The following is an 8740-nucleotide window of genomic DNA, read 5'->3' as shown; positions in this document are numbered from 1 at the left end:
ACTGACTTGAGATCAGTGCACCAAAGATCGCCTAGCAAACTAGTTTAAGGTTTATTTGGTTTATTTCGAAATGTCTCTCTCGAATACCAAACTCGTGGCATCCAACTAACTATAGTCGACTAATTTCCCTGAATTCCTTCTCAGCTAGGACACTCCGTTGTATACACTACTATATTGAGACTTCACAGGATCCAGTGTCAGTGATCCGTGATTTACGATCATAAGATTTGACCTGAGGCGGTAATTTCCAACAGATTGAGGAAGATTGTCGATGTATTGTATGTAATTCTATGTTTAAGTAATATATGCATTGAATAAATATACTGAAACCCGGAGCTTTCCGAGCTGACACTCTTCACGAATTTCCAATCAACCTATAAATTGGCCACTAGCTGCGCTCGCGGTTTGCCTGTAGTGCAGCACAGATGAGCATTGAATTTGACTTGGATTGGACAGGATCAGGATTATGGGTTATTTTCGTTGGAGCCGGATCGGACCGGATTGTGATTTTGAAAAAAAAATGTTGGAATTGGACTTTGAGCATCCCAAGATACGGACTCGGATTTCGTAACCAGAAGTGCGGGGCGGCGGGAGAGAGGAATTGTTTCCAGTGTTGTCAAGTGACGCATTTAGAAATCAAATTACGGAATTTTGGCAATTTTCATGCTGGTTGGCACCGGAATGATGACTTTGGCACATTGGCTCTATTTTGGCACTTTCGAATTTCTAAAATTAAAGCAATGTAAATTAGTTAACAGCACATTAGATCTTATCAAGTGCTGTTTACACGAGCACCTAAGAAAGTATTTGATGTTAGAATTGGAGAAATATGGGATTGCAGTTAACATATAGGTGTACATTGAAATATTATGTCACAGGTCACTTTATCTGCTTCCAAGGTGCCAAGTGCAACAGCCAGTTTGTATAATGTTACTATTCCTTCGCAATCTGGGCTACTACATATGTTTCTCTTCCTTGGACACATGGATTTAGGTCGAGTCGAGATACTACTATGTTTGCTGATCCACAGAAAAAGTTTGCCTAGTTCGTATAGGCCAGTGGTTCTCAACCGGGGGTCCGCGGACCCCTAGGGGTCCGCGAAGCAATTTCAGGGGGTCCGCGAGACCTCTAAATTTTTAAAATGGTTGATAACCTAATTTTTATTTTATTTTTTATTTTGAGAAAGCATGAGGCAGTTTCGCACCACAACTGCTAAAACCTCATGACTCATATCATCATAATAATCGTCTGGCATGAGCTATCGTAGTGTGGAAATTCATTTTCATCGCCAGTTTTCCAATAACCTGCTGATACAAACATATTGCTGTTTAGCGACGTTTTGTTGGGGTTTGTGGTAAAAATATAAATATGGAGATAGTAACATCAATCAGGGTGACTTCGTAATGTCTGCGAAACCTTCTCGATTTAAAGTTGTCAGTCTCATCAAATTAGTGAACAGTCGTTTGAAATAAAAATTTACGAAGTATTTCCCTAATTTTTCCCAATGCAGGGATTGAAACCTCGCCACGAAATCCATTTGATCCTGTAATATACATAACCACTATTTGAATAGCTTCTTGGAGGTACAGAAATTCAATATACAATTAAATAGTATATTCATATTGAAATGAACCCGAATATTTACGGCTGACACTCGTCATAAATCGGACAATGATATACCTACTCTTAAAGCTCGGCTATCAGATTTGGCGCATTCTTATTGCGGATGCCCTATCGACAAGGCTGGTTTTTTGATGAACAAGGAGTGTTTCGTTGCTGTCAAAGCATTACGCTCCAACCCTGAAATTCATATCACCAGTTATATTGGTACCCATCCTTGTCGTGTTAATGTTCAATAGTTCATGGTCGAAAATGTTTGCTCGAACAGAACAAGTCGTTTCATTACAGTCATTCTCAGGTTGGAAAACTTGGATCCATTCTTTGGCGCATAAAATTTGTCTATATACTTTTAGATTAGGATTTCACTTTGACGGTAGAAACTCTCTGCGGGCCGATCAAAATGCCGTCGCGGGCCCATCCGACCCGCGGTGCGTATGTTGCCAGTCCCTGCGCCAGATGCTGGGCGTGATATGTTCATAAAATATATGTTTCTTCATTTTGGTGCCATAAATGTTGCAATCACACCAAACGTATAGTCGGAAGCGTTATAGTTAATATTGCATTAGCCTCCATCTATCTTTGCGGAAATGATTTTCGGAACTCCTCGTTCATATCAAAACGAAGACGTGGATTTTCAAGACACGACCACTTACTTCAAGAAATACAGCAGCAAAATTAGCTTTGAAATATTCAAAGTCTACCAATTTATACATAAATAGTATATGACGTTATTTTCAAGAAAAATCAATATTTTGCTGTTTATCACAAGCCTACAATTCATATTTGCACAAAACGGATGAAGGTTGCACCATAATACAGCTAAAATTGAACTAAAACTGGAGGGGGTCCGCGAGGGTCCGTGACGGTCAAAAGGGGTCCGCGAAGCCAAAAAGGTTGAGAACCACTGGGTTAACTATTCTAGAATGAATATTGGTTGTGATAGTCATGTTTATTTTTGTTGCAATCTTATATTGTAGCCTATATCTTAAAGATTGTTGTGGCACAACTCTTGCCTTCATATCAACCGGAATGCAATAACTGAAATTTCCCGAAACCAAATCTTCTGCATGGCTATTATGATTATATTTATTTGTAGGGAGAAGAAGCCGATAAGTTTATACTCCTGACGGAGTTACAAAATGCAGTAACTGAAAAGAGAATAGGGGCACAGCATGATTCGAGGGCGATTAGGCTTTATGAGGTGAGTTGTAAGATTTGCTTCTTGCTTAACCTGGTACTTTGTGAACAATGAACGTAGGTGTACCATAATGTCCTGATTTGTCAGATTTGCACCGATTTTTACTCTTGACCTGATTTTCGGCAAACATTGTTCGGCGTTATTCGTAACATCTGGATTGTTTTGCATGCCAGGATCTGGCACAAGTTCGAACTTAACAGACCATCACAAAAGTACCGCTAGTTGTCTGAAAATTTCGTGACCTAACATCGGCGCATGTTGAGTTAATTTCCGGGTTGCGCCATAAACATGTGTTCTAGTTCGGGGTCTGTTGAGTTCAGACGTGTGCTGCAAAAATGCGACACAATTGTTTTTATGTGCTGAAAATATGGTATGCGAGGCCTGTTTTGATTGTTTACGGTATGACGGTTCAATAAACACACTCGAACTGAAAAAAGGCCTCGAAACAAAAAATGATTATTAAATATTTTTGAATTACATCATCTTTTTCATAAGGCTAAGTCTAAGTTAGAATGATCTGATGTAAATTCGTTTTCCCATTCGTCCCATACCCTGGAAAATGTTTTCTGCTGCTAATGTAATTTTTGGTTGACCTGACTTTTGAGTCCATGATGAGTCCGTAATTCTTGTGTCGTTCCAAAAGGAACCTGTATGATGGTATACTGATCAAATCTGATTGGATCAATAAAGGTTAGTAAACTTACTAGTTTATGGTTTACCCTCGACTGTAATCAGAACTTCATATGATCAAGTACTGATTTGCAGAAGATATCTGATTATGTGGAAAAATCCATACGTGTCAACGATTAGACAGCATATCGTGACGACAGAATTTGCTTGTCACGACAGAATCACTTGTTCCCATGAGTTAAGCTTGTTAAACCATATTGATACAGAAGTATATTGACCCATTCAGCTCTATCTTTATTACATATTCATTGTGCAGAAGTCCCATAAAAGCATTTCTACCTAATCTAAATCTTGTGCTTTCAATTCGCTCATGGATCATTGTCAATATACTTTTACGTAATATGTTTTTTTCAATTCCAGGCCCATTCAGTCGAATTAACGGCCACAAAGCCGAGTCAGTCCCGGCAACTCGTACTAGCGCACCATGAAAATGGTGACTTGCAGTCATGGATCATGGCGAATGGCTTCCGCATAAAGGGATCGTCTCACAATAAAGCGGAACCATTTGAGATGGTGCTGGATCTTCTCGCGTGTTGTTATGTTTGGAACCTCGCATATCCAAAAGTTTTCCAAATACTGTCAATTTTACAGTATGTCCTGAATGGAGACAAAAATTTGGGTTTCAATCAAACAAGCTTCTCTGTTTTATGAGCAGAATCCAGAAATCCCAGGAATGATTTTGATTTCGTTTGCTGACTTGGACAACCATACAATTCTAGTACTAGTCTAGTTGTCTAATTAGAGTGAAAAAATGTGTCGCTAAAATTCTGATTATCCTCTAATTTTGAAACAAAAAAACTAGCTATAATTATAAAAATCTACTTTAATTTGTGAAGTGCTTCGTCTCTCTCATTCGAATCTAATTTGTGAAAACAACTGAACCTATAGTTCTAACTGTACTCTAATTTGGAAAAACAGTGTAGCTATAGTTCTAATTCGACTCTATAATTTGAAAAAAAAAGAACTGAACGTTACTATAATTCTGATACCATTCTAATTTCGAAAAAAAAAACGAGCTACAATTCTAATTCTACTTTAATTTGAAAAAAGCTGTGTAGCTATAAATTCTGATGTTTCTTTGCTCTCAATCGAATTTAATTTAGAAAACAACTATAGCTATATTTCTAATTCTACTCAAATTTGAAATAACAAATACCTATAATTCGGATTCTACTCTAATTCAGAAAATATACTGTAGTAATTATTCTACTTCTGTTCCAATTTTTGAAATGTGTTCTTAGCTCTGATTCGAATCTAATTTGTGTTAACAACTGTGTCGCCATAATTCTAATTCTACTCCAATTTGGGAAATGTTTTTTCGCTCTAATCAGAATCTCATTTGTGAAAACAACTGTGTTACCATAATTCTAATTCTGCTCCAATTTTTGAAATGTGTTTTGCTCTAATTGGAATCTAATTTGTGATAACAACTGTGTCGCTATGATTCTAATTCTACTCCTATTTGGGAAATGTTTTTTGCACTAATTAGAATCTAATTTGTGATAACAACTGTGTCGCTATAATTCTAATTCTACTCCAATTTGGGAAATGTTTTTTTGCTCTAATCAGAATCTCATTTGTGAAAACAACTGTGTTACCATAATTCTAATTCTGCTCCAATTTTTGAAATGTGTTTTGCTCTAATTGGAATCTAATTTGTGATAACAACTGTGTCGCTATGATTATAATTCTACTCCAATTTCGGAAATGTTTTTTGCACTAATTAGAATCTAATTTGTGATAACAACTGTGTCGCTATGATTCTAATTCTACTCCAATTTGGGAAATGTTTTTTGCACTAATTAGAATCTAATTTGTGATAACAACTGCATGTGTAGCTATGATTGTAATCCAACCCCAATTTGTTAAATGTTTCTTTAGAATCTAATTTGTGAAAACAACTGTTTCGCTATAATTGTAATTCTACCCCAATTTGTGAAATGTTTCTTTGCTCTAATTAGAATCTGATTTATGATAACTTTGAAGGTGTAATTCTTATTTGTATTTGGAAAATCTTAAATTTTTCAATTGTGCAAGCTAGAAATTCACACATTTTCGTTTGCAAATGAATGTTCTGTATTCATCTTTCGATGCAATATAATATTTTTGAGCCTAAGTTGAGTAAAAGTTCATGGATGGCTGGTATTAATTTCGAGATCTGCACGAGTCAGCATGAACACACCACCACGAAACACAGGATAGGCAGGCGCACATCGGCTCCAGCACGTTGTGTGGTAGTTTAAAAAAAACGGATTTGGCATGTAAGTTTGCGTTCCGCTGCACGCATTCGAATTTAGAGTGTACCCTAAGTTCAACTTTACCGGTGAATCTGATCACACGGCCCGAGAAAGGATAAATATTCGATAGTAATATGTGAAACTATACTAATATTTATTGACGAAATTCACTCATGAACATGAAAAAAATTTCGCGCCTTGCGCCGCTACAGAACGAATCCCGATTTCGGTCACATAGTAAGCCGATAAGCCCTACTAGACAGGCTTCGTGGTACGTCAGCCAACGAACCCTGCGGGATGGGACGACGGTCCGTCGGAAGGAAAGAAACACGCAACGAGTGGTAAACGTAATCTTCTGGAGTCAGATTACACAAGTACAACATCTACAAACATTCGCTCTGCGTTATAACCTCTAACGGTCATTTCCAATAGATCGGGTCAATATTCGATTTATATAATTCTATGATATGCATTATTACTAGGTCGGTTTGTTTTACCTAAAAAAAGAAAAATTTTAACCTAAAAACTCGGAATTTTTATTTTTTTTGACCTAAACAAACTGAATTTTGACCAAATTTTGACCTAACGTATGTAAATTAGGTGTTTTTCCACATAGTGTTAAAAGTGTACCACTTATCTTCATTTCTGGTTGGAAATGGCTGTCCTAACGAAGTAGTTTGGCCTGAAAAAAATGTTTTGGGCTCAGAATCAGGCAACTTTTTAAACGAAAAACCAATATTTTAACGAAATCTGGCCCTATGAAGAATTTCAGTGGTTACAACATGTATTATGGTAGAAATAATTAGGATTTTTCGTAGTGCAACAAGATATAGGCTACTTTCCTACATTCTTGGGTAGAAAATGGATGTCCTTACTAAGAGGCTTGCCAAGGACGTTCAACAGTAGCAGTTGTTGGCTGACAACACTCAAATTGTGCGTACACTGCTAGTGACACACTCTGTTGCTTCATTCTTACAATGTTGTCAACATTACAATTTTTCATCATGCGCTTCTTAGTATAAGAATGATGCAATGCCCAGGAAGTCTTTCTTTAGTTATGATGTTGCGGTACGTTGACCATAACACCCAGGGTTGTAATGACTCGAGTCATGACCCAACTCGAGTCACGATTTTTTGATGACTCGACTTGACTCGAGTCATTTTTTCAAAATACGGAAATGACTCGACTCGAGTCAGACGGACCAGTCATTGACTCGAGTCAGACGGCCCAGTCATTGACTCGAGACTCAGACGGCCAAGACCGACATTTCATTGTAATTCCGAAGCCAAAACACTATTAGGATTTCGTCTGTTGGTACTGGTACTTGAATATGCGACCAGAAACTGCTAAAAGTAAGAAAAATTGGTATATTATAAATGCGAAACATCCGATATCACCAAACAGAGTTATAAAAAGTGAGTTTACCAAGACTTTAACTGGCAACTGAGCAGTCTATACAATGACTTGGACTCGGACTCGAGTCATAATACCATGACTCGGACTCGACCCTCTGCTCGCTGACTTGGACTCGGAATTGACTCGGTGGTGAATTGAAATGACTCGACTCGACTTGACTCGAGTCAAAACTATAAAAGTGAGATTGACTTGTGACTCGGAGCCTTGTGACTTGGTTACAACCGAACACCATGTCTACCTATTTGTTTTATTTGACCATTTATGATTCACAATGAGCAGACAATCAGCCGTTTACAACGGTAGGCGATTAAATAGGCTACAAGCTGTAAAATATCAAATGATTAGTTCACCGACCGTACAAAATCTACGATACAAACGAAATACAGACGTCAAAAAAATTTTGACTTTATGAAAAATTTTGACAAATTTTGACCTAACGATACAATTTTGACAAAATTTTGACAAATTTTGACTCGTCAAAAAAAATGCCTTAATTATTACTGATCGACCTTTTAAAACAATGTCTTGAGGACACATATTTGTCTTGTTCAAACTAACCCATACCATATACCAAGCATCGGCAGTTATTCATGTCAGAAGTCAAATAGCCTTAAGGTATTCAATCGTCACAAACCAACTGACCAACATGTGATCCGTCGATATTATCTTATCCTTACAATCACACTGGTGTGGGATACTTTGATTAAACTTGACAATTTTAGATTTACGACTATATGTGTGATATAGGGCCACTTTCCGAGATGTCGATATCCAGTGTGATGCAAGATCTCAATGATTAATTTCAAGCATTTTGTCTAGAAAACACCTATATAGTGTGACTAAACTGTGTTAGAAGTGACTTTGCGATCTAACAGTACGAGCATAAATTCAATATTTACTATTGATTGTAATGACCACTGCAGTTATGGAAACATATTGCTTATCGCAGATATATTTCACGTGGAGCGCTACGAAAACTATATAGATTTGATCGTTTTTGTGGAAAGCATGTTGGAAATGAAAACCCATGACGACTGTATACCATTTCCTGCTAACATCAAGTTTCTTCAGCGCCTACATATTGCCGTATATTGTCGACTTGAAATTAAGAATCTCCCCCTGAGCTAATGATACTCAACGGCCTCACAAATCCTAAATTGGGAAGCAGCGACTCTTGCACCTTTGATCCGCAATAATTGATGGTGACATTTTACTGAGATTCGTGGCGACATAATCCATGAATTACTTGAAATTACTTCAACTATACTGTTGGACGAATCATGTTTAAGGGGAAAAGTTTGTAATTCAGCTGTTCATTATTCGTGTTTCTTCTTACTATTCTACAATTCTAATTGTCTGACTATATTATACTTGATTGTGTAATTACTGTTTTACTTGTCTCTTGGTTTGCCTATTGTCTTCCAGTATCTTTTCTAAATGTTAGCCGGCAGCGAACGCGTAAGCACAATTGCGAATGTTGCTTAAGCATCTTCGTATTTCTATCAACCAAATCCTAAGTGTGTGTTGTTCATCGATTTGGGTTGCTGTGTTTTATTAAAATGAGTTTAAAACCGTTAC

This window comes from Botryllus schlosseri, chromosome 13 (assembly GCF_051294905.1).
Source record: "Botryllus schlosseri isolate E-star chromosome 13, Bs_hap1, whole genome shotgun sequence".
In the NCBI taxonomy this organism is placed as follows: domain Eukaryota; kingdom Metazoa; phylum Chordata; class Ascidiacea; order Stolidobranchia; family Styelidae; genus Botryllus; species Botryllus schlosseri.
The sequence above is the reverse complement of the archived record's forward strand: the minus strand, read 5'-3'. Positions refer to the sequence as shown.